Here is a 16,625-nt window from a genome sequence, read left to right on the forward strand (position 1 = left end):
CTGCCTGCCACAGGGAGCCCGGTCTGGCTGGGAGCCCCGCCGGGTTGGTTGCTCCTTTCCCTGGCAAGGGTCGGGCAGCCCTGGACGCAGCAGACACGTGCACCTCGGAGGCCTGTGTGCTCTGAAGGGATGCGTGCCCTTCCCGGTCCCGTACTGCACAGCTGTGCGTGCGCCAATAGCCCCACTCCCGAAAGGGGAGGGCCCTGCCTCTGGACACAGAATCCATTTCCTGGGACAGGTCAAGGGAGACGAGGGGGAGCGTGAGTAGCTGGGACGACCCTGCCCCCCCCCCCCCCCCCGTGACCACAGTCGGGGTTGCCTAGAGCGCCGCTTGCCCAGCGCCCAATAATGACGTCACGGCCGTGCAGGCGGGGGCGCCCATTGCACCACCTGCCTGGGGCGCCAGCTGCCGCAGCCGGCCTCGGGCCACTCCTGACCACAGTACGCAGGCCTACGTGGGCATGCAAGTGCCGGATTGCTAGACCCCTGCATTCTGCACACCAGGATCTAGCGTTGTCTCTTCCATCATGGCCAGTGACCACCTCCGTTTTTGGAAACCTTTACACCGAGGCAGAAAGCTGATGCCCAGACTGCACTGGTTCAATGGTGAACACCCTTTTCTCTCCCCCTGCTCAGCCCCACAGCTCCGTGAAAGGCTTTCTGTCCTATCACCCCTGATGGACAGAGCATTCAGCCCTGCCGTGTCGTGGGTTCTGCCCGCCACGCTGTGTCATTGGTTCTCCCCTTCCTATCAGCCACTTGACTGACAATGCACCCCTCCCGTGCAGCGCGCGAGCCTGGGATTGTCGCTTGCAGGAGATTGGGACCTGCAGGCTGGCAGTCGGAAGCAGCTGGTGACGCATTGAGGGTCAGTTAAGGTCTGTTGGGCACTACGTGACGGGTGTTCCATGGGCTTTGTCAGGGAGATTATTGCACTGCATGAAAGGCTGGGTGGAGAGCGGTTGCCCAAGGCAGTGGGCAGCTGCAAACTGGGATGTTTCCACACTCAGGAATATTGAGAAAATGACAGAGCTTGAACCTGCAGCTCTCTGCGGGCAAATTGGCGCCGGGTTAGCGGCATGGTGACTGCAGGAGGGGAGCAGCACAGTAGTACCGAAGAGGTGCGCCCGGGCTCCACTCTAGAGCAGGGGTGAGCAAGACAATGTCTGCAAGCCAGATCTGGTCCACCAATCTGGTTGATCCAGCCTGCGGCCACCCTGCTACTCCCCTGCTCTCAGGCCAATTGAGACCCGGGGGTGGGGGAGCATGCAAAGTCTCCTTGCCGCCCGGGGTGCACAGCACCTAGAGGGAACCCCCAGCTGTTCAAAGCAGGCGGTTCTCTCTAGGCGTCGTGCGGGGGGCAAAGACTTCACACGCTCCCCAGGCCAATCAGGGTCTGAGAGCGGGGAAGCATGCAAAGTGTCCTGGCTCCGCCCTCTCTGCCTGAGGCCCCGCCCCTTCTGTGGAGGCCCAGGGCCACTTCCGAAATAAGTGAAGTGTGCGCCCCTCCCCCCTTTCAAAAATTATTGCCCACCCCTGCTGAAGAGGCTGTTACTGCGGAGGGGATTGTTTGCAAGAATGATCCTTCCAGAGTCGAATGTTTCCCTGCTAGATCGCAGTGTGGAAAACGCTGCTGGAGAAGCAGCTCAGAAATGTCTGGCTGGCTCCCTGGGTGGGCTGGGAGAATCCTCCGCAGCCGCAGCGCAAGAGCGGATCGTGGTGCCTTGGACGGAGCTGTGTCGGGGTTTAAACGGCGCCGTCGGGGCGTGAACGGGTCCTGGTGCCTTGGACGGAGCTGTGTCGGGGTTTAAACGGCGCCGTCGGGGCGTGAACGGGTCCTGGTGCCTTGGACGGAGCTGTGTCGGGGTTTAAACGGCGCCGTCGGGGCGTGAACGGGTCCTGGTGCCTTGGACGGAGCTGTGTCGGGGTTTAAACGGGGCCGTCGGGACGTGAACGTGTGCCCCTCAGCCCTGCTGAGAACCCCAGGAGAGAACATTTCCCGTGGTCCCGCTGAACGCCTCTACTGCACAGGCCTGCTCTGAGAACCTCGGCGCTGACTCGTGTACGGTGGCACGGGTCTCCCAATGCATTAGCTCCTGGCTAGTAAGTAGCCACACACCTCTAAGACGGAGAATCTGTGCCACCCGAATGCACCATCTCTCTCTCCTGGTCCCCCGCCAGGGGCACCATTTCAAAGTTTGGTGTGGGGGAGGGCGACCTGCTCATGTCGCGAGGGGGGAGCAGACTGAGGACAGCGGCTTCAGCAGTGTGACTGAGCATGCTCAGTACAAGCCAAGCAGCAAATTGCGAGGGGGGACCCCATTCACCTTCCTTCCCCCTCTCTCCCAACACCACCTCTTTCCAGAGGCTACTAAGGCACTGAGAAACTCTAGTTCAGGGCTACTCAACACATGGCTCGTGGGCCACATGAGGCCCATGGCCCGCAGGTGGGAGCCAAAACAAGGAAGTAGTCAATATAATGGTCTTTTGTTGATATGTGTTTTAGTAGTTACATTTCTGGACTGTCATTGCTCGTCAAAAGTGCTGTCATATGGGTGGAAATCAGGTAAATATTGCATTTAATTAATATCAGCAGAACTGACTTAAACGGGGCCTGCAGGTTGTATAGTCTTGCCTTAAATTTTGTATTCATGCCTGTCAGTGTGAAATAAGCTATTTGCATACACATTTGCATGTATATGCAACCACACTTAAGTTGCGGCCTTCGGCATGTGCTGTGAGTATCATTGTGGCCCCCGGGGCTTCCAAAGTTGAGTAGCCCTGCTCTAGTTTTTTAGCAGATAACTTAGCAGTTAGCTGACAGGAGCACTGTATCTAATTCCTATATAAAAATACATATTAGACCCACTCAGCTCTTGTGGCCAGTCACTTAAGGACACTGGTTTGCCTTAAAATGTTAATGTCTATTCTTACTTTGTTACTAACTCTGTGGGGAAAGAGACAGAGCCCAGGAGTCTGTCTCAGGTCTGGAAGGGGAGTGAGGCCTAGTGGGTTACAGCAGGGGGCAGATACATTTGGGTTCTATATAAAAACATCACAATGGCCAGACTGGGTCAGATAGATGGTCCATCTAGCCCAGTATCCTGTCTTCTGAGAGTGGCCAATGTCAGGTGCTTAGGAAGGCAAGAACAGAACAGCGAATCATCAAACGATCCATCCCCTGTCGCCCATTCCCAGCTGCTGATAAACAGAAGATAGGGACATCATCCCTTCCTCGCCTGGCTGGCAGCCATTGACGGACCCCCCTTTTTTGAACTTATTTGGTTCTTATTGGAACCCTGTTACAGTTTGGGCCTTTTCACCATCCCCTGGCAGAGAGTTCCACAGGTTGACTATGACAAAATAATGTCTTATGTTTGTTTTAAATCTGCTGCCTATAAAGGAAGGAATTATTCTGTTTCTCCACATCATTCATGATTTTTCTAATCCTCTAACATATCCCCCCCACCCTTTAGTCATTTTTTTTACAAGCTGAAAACTCCCAATTTTGTTAATCTCTCCTCATCTGGAAGCTTTCTCTTACCCTTAATAATTTCTGTTGCCTTTTCTGTACCTTTTCCAATTCCAGCATATCTTTTTAAGTTGGGGTGACCAGATCTGCATGCAAGGTGTGAGCATACAATGATTTCCTATAGAGGCAATATGATATTTTCTGTCTTATTATCTATTCCTTTCCTAACGAGTCCCAATATTCGGTTCGCTTTTTAGACTGTCACTGGACATTTGAGCAGATATTTTCAGGGAACTATCCACAATGATTCCAAGATCTCCTTCTTGAGCGCTGACAGCTGTTTTAGACCCCATCATTTTTGTATGTGCAGTTCATAGAATCATAGAATAATAGGACTGGAAGGGACCTCGAGAGTTCATCGTGTCCAGCCCCCCGCCCTCAAGGCAGGATCAAGCTCCGTCTACACCATCCCTGACAGATGTCTATCTAACCTGTTCTTAAATATCTCCAGAGAGGGAGATTCCACCACCTCCCTTGGCAATTTATTCCAATATTTGACCACCCTGACAGTTAGGAATTTTTTCCTAATGTCCAATCTAAACCTCCCCTGCTGCACTTTAAGCCCATTACTCCTTGTCCTGTCCTCAGAAACCAAGAGGAACAAATTTTCGCCTTCCTCCTTGGGGTGATATTTTCCCATGGGTATTACTTTGCACTTACCAGCACTGAATTACATCCGCCCTTATGTTCCCCCATCACCCAATTTGGTGAGATTGCTTTGTAGTCAGCTTTGGACTAAATTCTTTTGAGTGTGGGGTGTGTTTTTGGTCTTTCCTGCCAATTTTGCCACCTCACTGTTTACCCCTTTTCCAAGAACATGTAGGAGGAGTTTAACAGCAGCGGTCCAAATGCAGATCATTCCCTCCCCCTTCTCTCTTTTAAGTGGAGTATCCCCCACAGTGTTTTCATGATGGTCTCGGATTCTTCAATTGCTCGCATAACAAAGCCTTTTGTTACCTTTGCCATCCTGCCTCCTGTAAAGGCAAAGCTGGGAGCAGCACAAACTTGGCTGCAGTGCAGAGCTGCCTCTGGAGCGAAGGCCTGGGCTTTAAGCAGACCTCAAGTATGAAATCCAGGGGTTCAGACTTGGGGGGAGAGGCTACTGATCCTCTAACGCCCCCGTAAATGGCGCTCTTGTTCCCCACCTCCTTCATCCACAGCATCTGCTTGTAAAAATGTCAATCAGACGAGGAGCAGGGGAGTGTGTGCCCCTCTCATGGAGGAAAGAGAGGTGAAGGCTGGAAATCACAGCAAGAGACACAGGCCGTCTTCTCCGCAAGGTATTGAAGCGTGAGCATAACCTCCAGCCTGCTCCTCCTCTCCCCTGCTGCTTTTCTCCGCTCACCCCCATGCCTTCAGGTCAGAAAAACAGACATCAGGGGTTGTCAGGCGGCATCCGGACACACAGTCAGTCACCCGGACAATCTGGGTGAAACCCAACAGGTGCAAGCGTTGGCACTTCACTCACTGGGTGAATCAGGGCCACCGAAGAGCCCCGCCTGATGTTGGGGGGTTAATTACAGTGCATATCCGTTTTACTCCTCTAATTGGCCGGGGGTAGCATAGACGTCGGGCAGGCTTCTCCACTCTGCCACCTGTTACATGGAGAGTTCTCCCCAGCAGTCCTGTCCAGCCTGGCCTCAGGCCTCGCTCCATCTCTTATGCTACGCAGGGTCTGCATCTCTTCCTTGCTTGAGTGTGACGATGTCAGGCCCCAACATTGTATCTCAATGATGGTGCGATTGTGAGGGGCCAACAGACGCCCAGAACAGGGATGGTGAAGTGCGGGTAATCGTGTAAATGCGTCACCACTGGAAAACAGCGGTTAATGGTTACCCGCCCTTGTAGCCGGCTCCCTGGGAGTCAACTGCTGCCTCAGTATCAGAGGCAGCAGCACAGGACGACAGGTGGTTCCCATCTGCAGCCCCGTTCCCAGGGAGCTGGCTGCTGCCCCACACTGCTGCCTCTGATATAGGGTGGCAGCTGTCTTCCCAGCAGCGGGGCGGGAGCCTGCATGTGACCATGAGCGTTTAACCGATAAGCCAAGGTTCATCAGTTAACCGATTATACATTCACATCCCTATGCCAGAGCCCTGTTCCCTTAGGACAGGGGTGGGGAACCTCAGGTCCAGGGCCGGTTGCGGCCCCCCATCTTGCCTGAATCTGGCCTGCATTGGGGAGCCTGTACTGGTGCTCCAGCCTCACCATGGGGCAGGAGCACAGAAAATCTACCAGGCTGGGACCCCCTCAGGCTCTAGTGTGTGAGGGGAATGTGAGGAGAGTCTTTCTGCTCCTCAGTCGGACACCACGTTAGTGAGGGGTTTTTAAGTGTGGCCCCCCACTGATTTTTTTCTGTGGGTCTGTAGCCTCTGCCCCTGCCTTAGAACCTGCCCTCTCAAATTAGTAAGTCAGAAAGTGGCAGCCTTGCTAATTACGTGGGCGTGACTGTTTTGCTATGCAAGTTTGGTGTCCCACAAATAGCCTAGCCAAAGGCCGGCTCCTCTCCTCAGGGAGAACACGTTGCTCGCGGTCAGGCTTCGCCTGGGGTCCGTACCTCGCTCAAGTCTGGGAAATTCCACCGCAATTGTCATCTTGTCTAAAGAGGTCTTCCCTGATCTCTCGAGTTCCCCTAGGCCGATCAGCAATGCCTGTGAACCGGCAGGGCTGTATTGATTGCATTGGAATCCTGCCAAGTTACATTCTGCTGTGCATTTGACGTGCGCTTTTGACGGTGTCCTACTTAGTATAGGAACAGCCTCATCTGCCCCTGCAGTCGTTTTCCTCTGGGTTCCGTGCCTAGCTGTCCTGGGCACTCACTTAGCTTCGTGGCGGCATTAAATTGTGGCTCTGAATACTGACTTGTATGCAGATAAGCCACCTGGTTTGCCCCAGCTTTTTCCAGCAGCCACCTCTCCTGACGGCTCCGGTGCTGACACGATGGCTGTGAAATAATCTGTCTGGAATGGTCCGCTGGTTGTGTCGAGCCAAGTTAAATTTCTGCCTCCCCAAAGCTTTTTTGATCCGCTTCTAATATAAACATGGAACAAAGTCAGCCAGAAGTAGCTTTCCACGATTCGTGCTGAATGCCGTTCCAATCCAGGGCAAGCTGGGAAGCTGACAAGGTCCACGCCCACTTGGCCTGTGGACAAGACTACTGACTTGCTCTAGGTTTGAATATGGTTGGATGCTGGGGTGTGGGTGGGGGAAGGGTTTTGTTCAGCCTGTCCATGACAACGATTGTGTTCCGGTGGCTTTTGGCAGACTGCTCTTCTGTGCTCTGTAGGGTGCACAAAGCCATTGTGTCAGACCTGGCTTGGATTCAGTTTAATAAAATCAGCTTTTATAGGAAACATGACTTGATTTCTTATACCCCTCTAGCTTTAAATGGGTGTTAAACTCTGTCAAGACCAGGAAAATACTCTACTTTCCCATGAGATTTATTTTTCTCTCTACGCTCACCCAAATCGCTGTCAATTCCCATGCCAGAGGGTCAAATTCTTTGTTTCATGGCCTTTCAGTCTGCAGAGTGCAAAACACCCTCAAAGGACGTGGGTGGTGTATTGTGGGACTTAATGGAGCTACTGCATGTAGCTTGGTGACCATCAACGCCTTCCCACAAGTCAAAGAAGAATCATCCATCCCAATCCAAGGATCTTCTCGCTCTTGCTTTCCTATCACACGTCCAATGACATAGCCCTGTGCTTATTGTACGGCTAACTCCCCGTGAGCCAGGTTCCCCCCCAAGTTATGAGTTTGGCTTGAAAACTGGGAGGCTTTTAAATAAGAAATGTCGGTTCTGAACTTTTGCCATTTGTTTATTGAGTCTTTGAAGTGCAGGTGGGTCACGTTTTCAGGCTTTCCCCTCTAATCATGATGGTTAGAAACTCACTGTCTCTTTGAAATGATGACTGAGACTTTCATCCCGTTCCCTCTCACATCCGGCTGGGGAGCTTCCTTCACCAACCAGTTGTGAGAGGCATGCACAGAATGCAAGCACTTTTCCCTCTCCCTTAGCGTCCGGGGAATGGGATGAAAAGCAAGCCACCGCCCGGAGCGCACGGCTGCTGCCCTCCCCAGACCCTCCCGAAGTAGCGCCCTTGTGCAATGCTGTGTTTGCAACTGCAAAACCTGGTAGCGTCTACTCTTGTAAACTGAAGGGAATATTTACAGACTTCTGCAGCCAGTATCCAGGGGATACAAAGTGCCTGCTACCAGTCCTAGTAGACCCTGGCTTCCTCAGTTTATGGGTGGTTCAGTTTTTGTCTCTTCTTTTCAGAATCTCTCTAAATTAAACTAAAATAATGAGGTGCCTGCCCGGTGTGCGGCCAGGCCACCAGTACTAGGTCAATAAACACGGGTTCCACATTAAAAGGCCACATTAAAAGGCCAGCTTCACAGCTGGGTTGGATTCAATTTCTTCTTTTTGGGTGTGGTTGTCCTAGGGATAATGTTTTTCTGAAAAAAATCTCTTGAGAGTTTATATATGATTACCAGACACATTACCCATCGTTGCTTGGGTCCCTTAACTCAAATGAGATTTGTTTTTCTTCATTTCAATCATTGCTCTGGGGTGGGGCTGGGGAGGAGGGGCTCAGGATGCAGGCTGCCCCGGGAGAGAGGACAACCCCAGCCCTCTCTCAACTCAGCACCTTGAGGCTAGGTAAGAAGCCCCTCTCCATGGCCGCTGCAGAGGCAGCGAGCACAGCTGGAAAGGGGTGCATAGAGAAACAGACACACACATTTTCTGACAGTAAATAGCTGTCCCTTTCTCCGCCCCTTTCTGCTCCTGACCCAATGGGTTATAGCTGTACCAACCCCCATCTCTGGCCCTTTGCTGCCCCCTGTGGTCATTCCACAGCATAGCTGTTCCTCCTACCAGATTCCTCCCTTTCCATTTTATGAGAAACAATCGCATTCCGGGCAAATCCCATTGTGGTGACACAACCAAACCTTGAGTTTGTTTTACGTTAGGCTAAGAGGAAGCTGCATCCCAAATTTGGTGGTCATTCTAGCTCTTACTGTTTAGGAAGAGTTCTTTAACAAACGGACTCACAGACAGATGGACATTTCTAAAATATATGGTAAGATGAGGGCACTAAACACTTAGCACAAAGTCTCTCTTCTCATCTGACTCTGACAAATTTTTGGATTTCTACAACTTAAAACTTTCTTTCAGATGTGTCTGACTTTTGTGATATGAAAACGAGTGCACCAGAGTCTTAGTCATTCCTCCAAAATGCACTCCAGGCAGTCTCCTCTAGCAAAGAATCTCCTTGAAGAAAAAGGTAACTTGTCTAGCTCTAAATTTATACAGTGAGCAATGTACACATGACAACTGTATATAAAATAGCAATTGCTCACCTTAATGAATTTATATGACTTCCTGCAGAAGAGTACATTTCCCCTAGGGTTGAGGACGGAACACTGGTCATAGACATGGAAACCAGACTTCGATGGGAGAGACTGACACCAACTCTTAAAATACGTGAACTTCAATTCTGACTAAGTTGTAGGGCTTTGGAATAGAGGAGTATCTTTTTTAATCATTTGTGGCGCCTCCTAGTGGTGCTCATTGTGGTTTCTGTTGGTCCCAAAAATAAAACAATCAGAGCAGCCATCTGGATATGTTGCTAGACCTAACTTGCTTGTGCACTTGTAGGTTGTGCGTGACCCTTGTGTCTGGGCAGTTTCTGCATATCGTTTTCTTATGCAACGCGCAAAGGTCTTGCACTGTGCCACACCTCTACTCTATCATGTCTTGCCTTCCGACAAAGAGGGCATTAAAACGTCAGTCCTTCTGGTTGCCCTAATCTTCCTCCTGTACCTCTGACTTGCTCCCTTCTCTCTGCTCCAAGGGGCCTTTTAAGAGAATTGCCGTTGTGGAGGATGCATTGTGGAGGATGTTCTATCTACACAAAGCTTCTCCATTAAAGCTAATGAATTAGTTATATGCTACAATATGGTTATCTGACGCAGGGGTGTACTTGCCTTCCACAGACTTGAGTTATGGTTACCACTTCAGAGTTCTAGGAAAATATTTTTTCCTCTTCTTGGCCCTCCTGGAATTGTTTTGTTTTGTCCTTGTGCTCAAGGGTTTGCATCTGAGTTAATGCTAAATAAAAACTGTATAATGGGAGGAAAGATAATCTTGTGACTAAAGAATGGGGAGCGGAAGGATGTGGTTTCTGTTTTTAAATAGATTTCCTAGTGATTCTAGGCAAATTATTGTCCTCTCCATGTCTGATTCTGCTTCCTAGGTCTGTGTGTGGTGGAACGTTTCTTTCATACATTTCTGCCTGCCCCATGCAGTAGGACCAGGCTGGGGGGGCACGTGGTTGCAGATTGTCCCTCCTCTAGTCCCGGACAGAATTCCTAGAGGACTATTACCTCTTCCACGACTAGCCCCATTCCAGGGATAGGTAGCACAGGAGTCTCTGTGTGTCCAGGGACAGGACACTAAAGCTGAGAGGTTTCTTCTGCAATTCAAAGCATGATTGGCCCTGGTCTCTTATAGCTTCACTGTGTCGTCATCTTCTTCAGGGTGGTCACACCCAAACTGAGCAATGTCAGGATCCCCAGACTTCCTCTCCCATAGCCCCCTGCTGTCGGTCATTCTGTGGGAGAAGGTAGTCTGGCCCTGTCTCCTCCCATCTCTCCTCCCAGCTTTTAGTTTGAATGAATCTCAAGAACCTGAAATGGAAACGTCTGTAGAAACTCAAGAGGCCCAGATCCCAAGCCAGTGACATAACCAGATCCAGTCTGAAAAGGCCTTCTGGCTTTCAGAGTTTCCATGGGTGATTGGGGTCTGAATGGAACATTCCTCCACAGTTGGACTCCACGGAACCAGAACTTTAAGAGAAATGGCTTTAAGATCTATTCTTAGGCTGTGTCTAGACTGCAGAGTTTTTTCGAAAAAAAAGTAGCCTTTTTTCAAAAAAACTTCACCTGCGTCTAGACTACAGCCTCGTTCTTTCGAAATTAAATCGAAAGAACGTGGCTTTTCTTTCGACGGCGGTACTCCTCATTTCACGAGGAAGAAAGCCTTCTTTCGAAAGTGCTCTTTCGAAAAAAGGCGTTCTTGAATGCGAACAGGGCTTTTTCGAAAGAGAGCATCCAGACTGCCTGGGTGCTCTCTTTCGAAAAAGCAGCTCACTTTTTCGAAAGAAGAGATTGCAGTCTAGACTTAGCCATAGAGTATGTCTAGACAGCGGGGTATCCCGAAAGCATCCTGCAGTCAGGCCCACCGATGGGGGAGGGGCAAATGGGGCAGTTCCCCCAAATCCCTGTGATTCAAAGTGGCAGCGGCAGTGGCTAGGACCTTAAATTGCCGCTGGAGTGCTGAGTCGTGCACTCCACACAGCTCTGAAGGCTGGGGGTGGGGAGTTCACCATGGTCCAGGTGGCGCTGAGGGCTGGCTGCCCAAGCCCCACCCTTCCTGCCCGAGGCCCCGCCCCTTCAGGCGGTATGGAACTGGGCTGCAGCAAACTTTGCTTGGGGGCCCATGGAAACCATTCCCCCGCCCCCGCCTGAAGTTAAGAACCTTCAAGTTTTGACTGTGTGAACTCAGAATTAAATGTGCAGCAACTGTACGTTTTTTTAAAGTGACGCTTGGTTGTGACTATTTTGTTTCTGAGGCATGCCTATCCTACTATCCTGCCTTTGCTGTAGTCTTAGACTGAATGGCTTGATTTGGGGTAGGAATGGGGAATTTAGCAGGCAGTCCTCAGACCCTTCATAAGTACCTCATCCGTACATCCATCTCATCCGTCCTACTTACCACTGACAACCAACGTCATGTAGCTGCCCCACCTGGAAGCTTTGCAGTCTCGCTGGCATTGGGACTGTATTCAGATTAGAAAGGAGAGCTATAGCCTTTGGCAGAAGTACCCAAGGAACAGGTCGCCTGTAAGGAACGCACATTCGCTTTCAAAGTTGAGAACATGCCGAAGGGTTCCATTACTTACCGCTATCGGTCCAGCTACTTTCTGGGCCGATCAATAGGCACCTTAAACGGATGCATATGAGTCAGAGAAGATGTACCGTACACAAGTGGCTCCGTTTGCTAATGGCGTGTAAGATGAAAGCGATTTGTTAGAACTCCTTGGTTCTTTGAAGGAAGGTGGGTGGTAATGTGTAATTACAACAAAAAGTAGTCGTTTCAAAGCTGTCACTCCCGGAGTGCAATAATGCAGTGGGATTAGAGTGATTGCTCGCTGCTCAGAGTTCTTGGGTAGGCTGATCCGACGTCAACTCTTCTATAATAGCTTGCAAGCTTTTGCTTGAGTCCCCTGTTGATAGCGGTGATTCATTTAATGTAAAACTTCCCTGTCAATAACATGTATAAAGGGGTACAGTTAAAGGCTTGATCCGAAGAGATTGAGTATAAGAGGTTCTCGTGGGTACGAACAGTATTTGCCGATGTGCCAGAGAGCCACTGAGCAGTATCTTAAGTATCTTATAGTGCAATACTCAGAAACAATTTGCTCAAAACATACATGCCACCTGCGCGAGTGGATTAAGAAGGATTTTTTTCATTCCCTTTTTGATTATTCTTAGTCTGTTCCTTAATTCAATGCCATGACCTTTCTGCATCCAATCTGCCAATTCAATTTACAATCAGTCCCTGTGTATTTAACTTCTTGGGCAGCAAATATGCTTATTTCCTATTACTTAAATCAAAAATATCTGTTTTGTCTAGTGTCTTAGGTTATGTCTACACAGCAACATTATTTCAAAATAACTTAGTCCGCACCTACACGGCAGTCAGTTATTTCGAAATAGTGTCGAAATACTGTCAAGCTGGAGGACTTCTTACACTGACTCCTGTAACCCTGATTGTACGAGGAGTAATGGAAGTCGGAAGAAGAGTGCTCTATTTCGAAATAAGTGCTGTGTTGACACTACCAATTCCGTAATAAGCTATTTCGAAAGAAGCTACGAAATTGCTTCTGGTATCCCGAAATAGCCATGCAGTGTAGACGTACCCAAATTTGACTAGAACCTTTGAGCTGAGATCAAAAGAATAATTACTAAAATTAGAGTGATGGTCTGACCTTAAAAGCAGAAAGGCTAGAAAATGCCAAGTTAAGGCTGGATATGTAAATACGTGCCCAGGCTATATTGATAGAGCTGGGTGAATCACTAGCTGATTTTTCAGATCACTGGCAACTTTGAAAAGTTTTTTTTAAAAGTTTTCAGGTCTAAATGACAATTTTCTTTTAAATGTCTGGTGAATCATGGTAAAAACACTCTGGGCTGAACAAAATGTTTCATTTAGACTTTGAGAATGTATTAACATTTTGATTTTTTTTTTAATTCACAAAGGAAATCTCAAAAGTTGTTTCAAACCAAAAAAATCAATATTTTGTTGTTAAATGTGAAAACAAAACAGTTGGGGTGGGGAGAGAAGGATTTGGTTATTTTTGTAAATGAAGAATTCAGAAAAACTGAGCTAATTCAGAGTATTGTACTGTGGCTGAATTGGCATTTTCCACCAAAGTAAGTGAGGGCCAAAAAGTTCTCCTAGCTCTGTGTAACCTGTTTTTTCACAACACCACGAATTGACTTGTTGTTGTGCATCTAGATTTTTCTGAAACTTTCCATGGTTTAATGACATTTAACTTAAACACGTACATCCCAAAAAGGTGGTTCTCTTTGCCACTGAATTGTAATGAAGATGAGGAATCAGATGTGCCAACATATTAAATCTTTTTGACTCAACTTCATTAGCTCCAAATACTTTAATGTGAGCAAAAGGAATTTTCAAGGTTGGATTGTGAAGCATCGGACCATTAGATTTCTGAATGGATTAAAGTCAGGTTTCCTGTTTGCGTCTAGCCTAATATGCATGGAAGATTAAGCCGTTGATGACTTATAAAATTAACAGCCATACTTTGATGTGTTCCTTAGTTGGTTGGGGGGGGGTTTGCTTTCTAACACCATAACTCCTACAATAACTTCTCTGCTGAAGCATGAGTCACATGACGGCTACTGAACAGAACACGTCTTTCACGAACGTAGAACAGAAGTAATGTGCTACTTAGCATTAAAACGGCACCTCGCTAGCTCCTGGATACATGTGGCTGCCCTTTAAAAAGAGATTGTTTCGCTGCCACGGTGCTTGTCCCTGTCTCCTAGAGTTCTGACCTGCTGGCTTTCCAGCTAGGGTGTGATTGTGCCTGAGAAGTTGTTATGAAAGTCTCTTTCCATGAGACTCTGTTATAGTAAAGACCATTCTAAGGCTGGGATTTCCGCATTCATGGCGGTGGCCAGGTGAAAACACGCACAGAGCCGGACCTCTCCTATTTCCCAGAGGTTACTCATTGAGTTGTTGGGAGAGCAGCAGGAGATTCTTGCTGGGATTCTAGTCTTTGAAGTGTCGGGGGTTGGAGGGGTACGGGGTGCAGTCTCTGGGATGGAGTTTGGGGGCTGGCTCTGAGGCAGAGGGTGTGGGTGCAGGAGGGGTAAGGGTGAAGGCTCTGGGAGGGGATAGGGGGGCTGGAAGGGGTGCAGGGGTGGGAGGGGATGCAGGCTATGGGAAGGGATGAGGTGTGAGGGGAGGAGGCACACCTGAGGCACCTCTGGCAGTGCTCTAGCCCCACTGTGCTGTGGGGGGGGGGGGAGAGGATGGGCCATTTTAAATGACCCGCAGGCAGGCCACGGTATGCAAGGGGGGGGAAGTGCATGGAGGCAACAGCCAGGGCCAGAGGGGAGACCTGGCCCCCATGACAGGAATATACTTGTTGCCTATAGAACGTGCCACCCATGGGCACCAGTACTGATGCTGTTGTAACCCAAACACCTAGGCTGAGTCTAGACTGCAGGGTTTTTTCGAAAAAAGTGGCCTTTTTTCAAAAAAACTTCACCTGCGTCTAGACTACAGCCGCGTTCTTTCGAAATTAAATCGAAAGAACGCGGCTTTTCTTTCGACGGCGGTACTCCTCATTTCACGAGGAAGAACGCCTTTTTTCTAAAGTGCTCTTTCGAAAAAAGGCGTTCTTGAATGCAAACAGGGCTTTTTCGAAAGAGAGTGTCCAGACTGCCTGGGTGCTCTCTTTCAAAAAAGCGGCTTGCTTTTTCGAAAGTACTGCTTGCAGTCAAGACGCTCTTTTTCGAAAGAGGCTTTTTCGAAAGTATCTTTCGAAAGAGGCTTGCAGTCTAGACTTAGCCCTAGTGTGGGTCTCTGTCCCATGCAGTGGTACTTATCTTTCAGGCTATGTCTACACTTGCAGCCTAATTTGAACTAGGGCTGCAAATATAGGCATTTGGAATTGCAAATCAAGCCCAGGATTTAAATATCCCGCGCTTGATTTGCATCTCCCCGGCTGGGTGCCATTTTTTTTTTGTTTAAATTCACAAGCCCGAAGTAACTGCCCACGTCCACACATGGCAGTGAAACGGGCGTTTGAAATAAAGCCCTAGTTCGAACTACCTGTTAAACCTCATTGCAGGAGGAATAACAGGTAGTTCGAACTAGGGCTTTATTTCAAATGCCTGTTTCACTGCCGCATGTAGACGCGGGCAGTTACTTTGGGCTTGTTAATTTAAAAAAAAGACGCCCAGCCAGGAAGATGCAAATCAAGCGCGGGATATTTAAATCCCGTCTTGATTTGCAATTCCGAATGCCTGCATTTGCAGCCCTAGTTCGAATTAGGCTGCAAGTGTAGACATACCCTCACTGTAAGTGATCTAAGCACAAGGGAGCTCTCTACAGCCTATGCTGAGCACCAGCTGCCTTTATAGCTCAAGCTGGAGAGGCTCCTGCACTAAGCTCCAGAGGTTCCAGGTTCAGATCCACCTGGTGGTGGTTACACTATCATTTCCAGATGAGATGTCCCTTGTCAATCCATAAGGAAGCTTCTTGTCTTGGCTCTGAGTCACTGGAGTAGGGCCAAGTACACAGCTAGTCAGTTTTTTCCGACTTTTCTTTCAAATCTATTCAAGGTTTCCTCCCTCACTTGCTCATCATCTCCCTTCAGGTCCCATCTGAAAATAGATCTCACTCCTTTTGGTGCTGCCTCTTCCTTTCTTTCTCTCCTGCAGTTACTCACTTGGGGATTTTTTTTCCGCAATCGCTTATTTCAAAATAGCGTGTCTACACTACAGGGAAGCCTCAAAACGAGTCTGAGGCCGGCTCCCCTAATGTGGACGCGCTATCTCAATGTAGAGCCCCAGGAGGCACTGGGGAGTAATTACTTCGAATGGCCCTGGGGAGGAGCTGTTTCGAAATAACAGCAGGGGAGCGTCCACACTGCCGCTATTACAAAATAGCTATTTTGGGATAAGCAGTATTCCTCGTGGAATGAGGTTTATAGCTTTCAAATGAAACCATCCGTTATTTTGAAATTATTTCGAAATCACAGAATTGCTGTGTAGACACTCACATTGCTATTTCAAAATAACGTTATTTCGAAATAACTTTGCCATGTAGACACGCCCCTGGTGAAACTGTGGTTGGTTGCTTTGTGTGGAAGGGTCTGTAGGAGATGGAACTGATTCAGATCTTTGGAAAACTTCATCAGAACCTAGTTTCTAACTTTCCCATGTGCCAAACTTCCCTTCACCCCCACGCCGTTTTAATTAAATGCACCACGCTAACTGTTCTCAATTATTTTGGCATTTGGAAAATCCTCTTGAATAGCAAATAGAATGAAATGTGAAGGTTTGGGTTGCCTTGGATTCAGATACCTGACCAGATTTTGCAGCATCAAGACACGGGTAATTTTATGAACCCCTCTCTTGCCATTGTAAACTGATCCTTCTGGTTGAAGACTCCAGAGGAAGACACCACAATGGTGGTGAATCTAGAAAGAGCTCTTAGTAGGTTGTTGAAGTATAAAGTATTCCCTGTCCTGCAAGAGGAAAACCGGAGCGGAGGACAGTGAAGTATCCGAGCATCAATAATCACGGTAAAGAGTTAATGTTTAATGTTCACCCCCTGTTGTGATTGCAGTGAAATGTGCAAATTTGGTCCTTAATTTTATTTGTCTGCCTCTAGCAAGTGGAGGTGTGACTTGAGGAGATTCCTGTAAAGTAGGCTGGTTTGCTTAGATGTGTTTATGATGTGAGCTGCGGGGAGATTTCCTTTTCTTTG

At 48.6% G+C, this 16,625-nt stretch overlaps 1 protein-coding gene across 4 annotated transcripts in view; it reads left to right on the forward strand.

Annotated features, from left to right (window-relative positions):
• CORO2B (coronin 2B) overlaps positions 1-16,625 on the forward strand; it is a 134,421-nt gene that overhangs the window by 40,877 nt on the left and 76,919 nt on the right. The window contains exon 2 of one of the 4 annotated variants that reach the window (XM_075896844.2): positions 8,709-8,817. The exons of the other annotated variants lie outside the window; for them this stretch is intronic. The gene's annotated coding sequence lies outside the window, so the exon portion shown is untranslated. The remainder of the gene's footprint in view (positions 1-8,708; positions 8,818-16,625) is intronic. 4 annotated transcript variants of the gene reach the window in all.

This window comes from Pelodiscus sinensis, chromosome 14 (assembly GCF_052426305.1).
Source record: "Pelodiscus sinensis isolate ZL-2025 chromosome 14, ASM5242630v1, whole genome shotgun sequence".
In the NCBI taxonomy this organism is placed as follows: Eukaryota; Metazoa; Chordata; order Testudines; family Trionychidae; genus Pelodiscus; species Pelodiscus sinensis.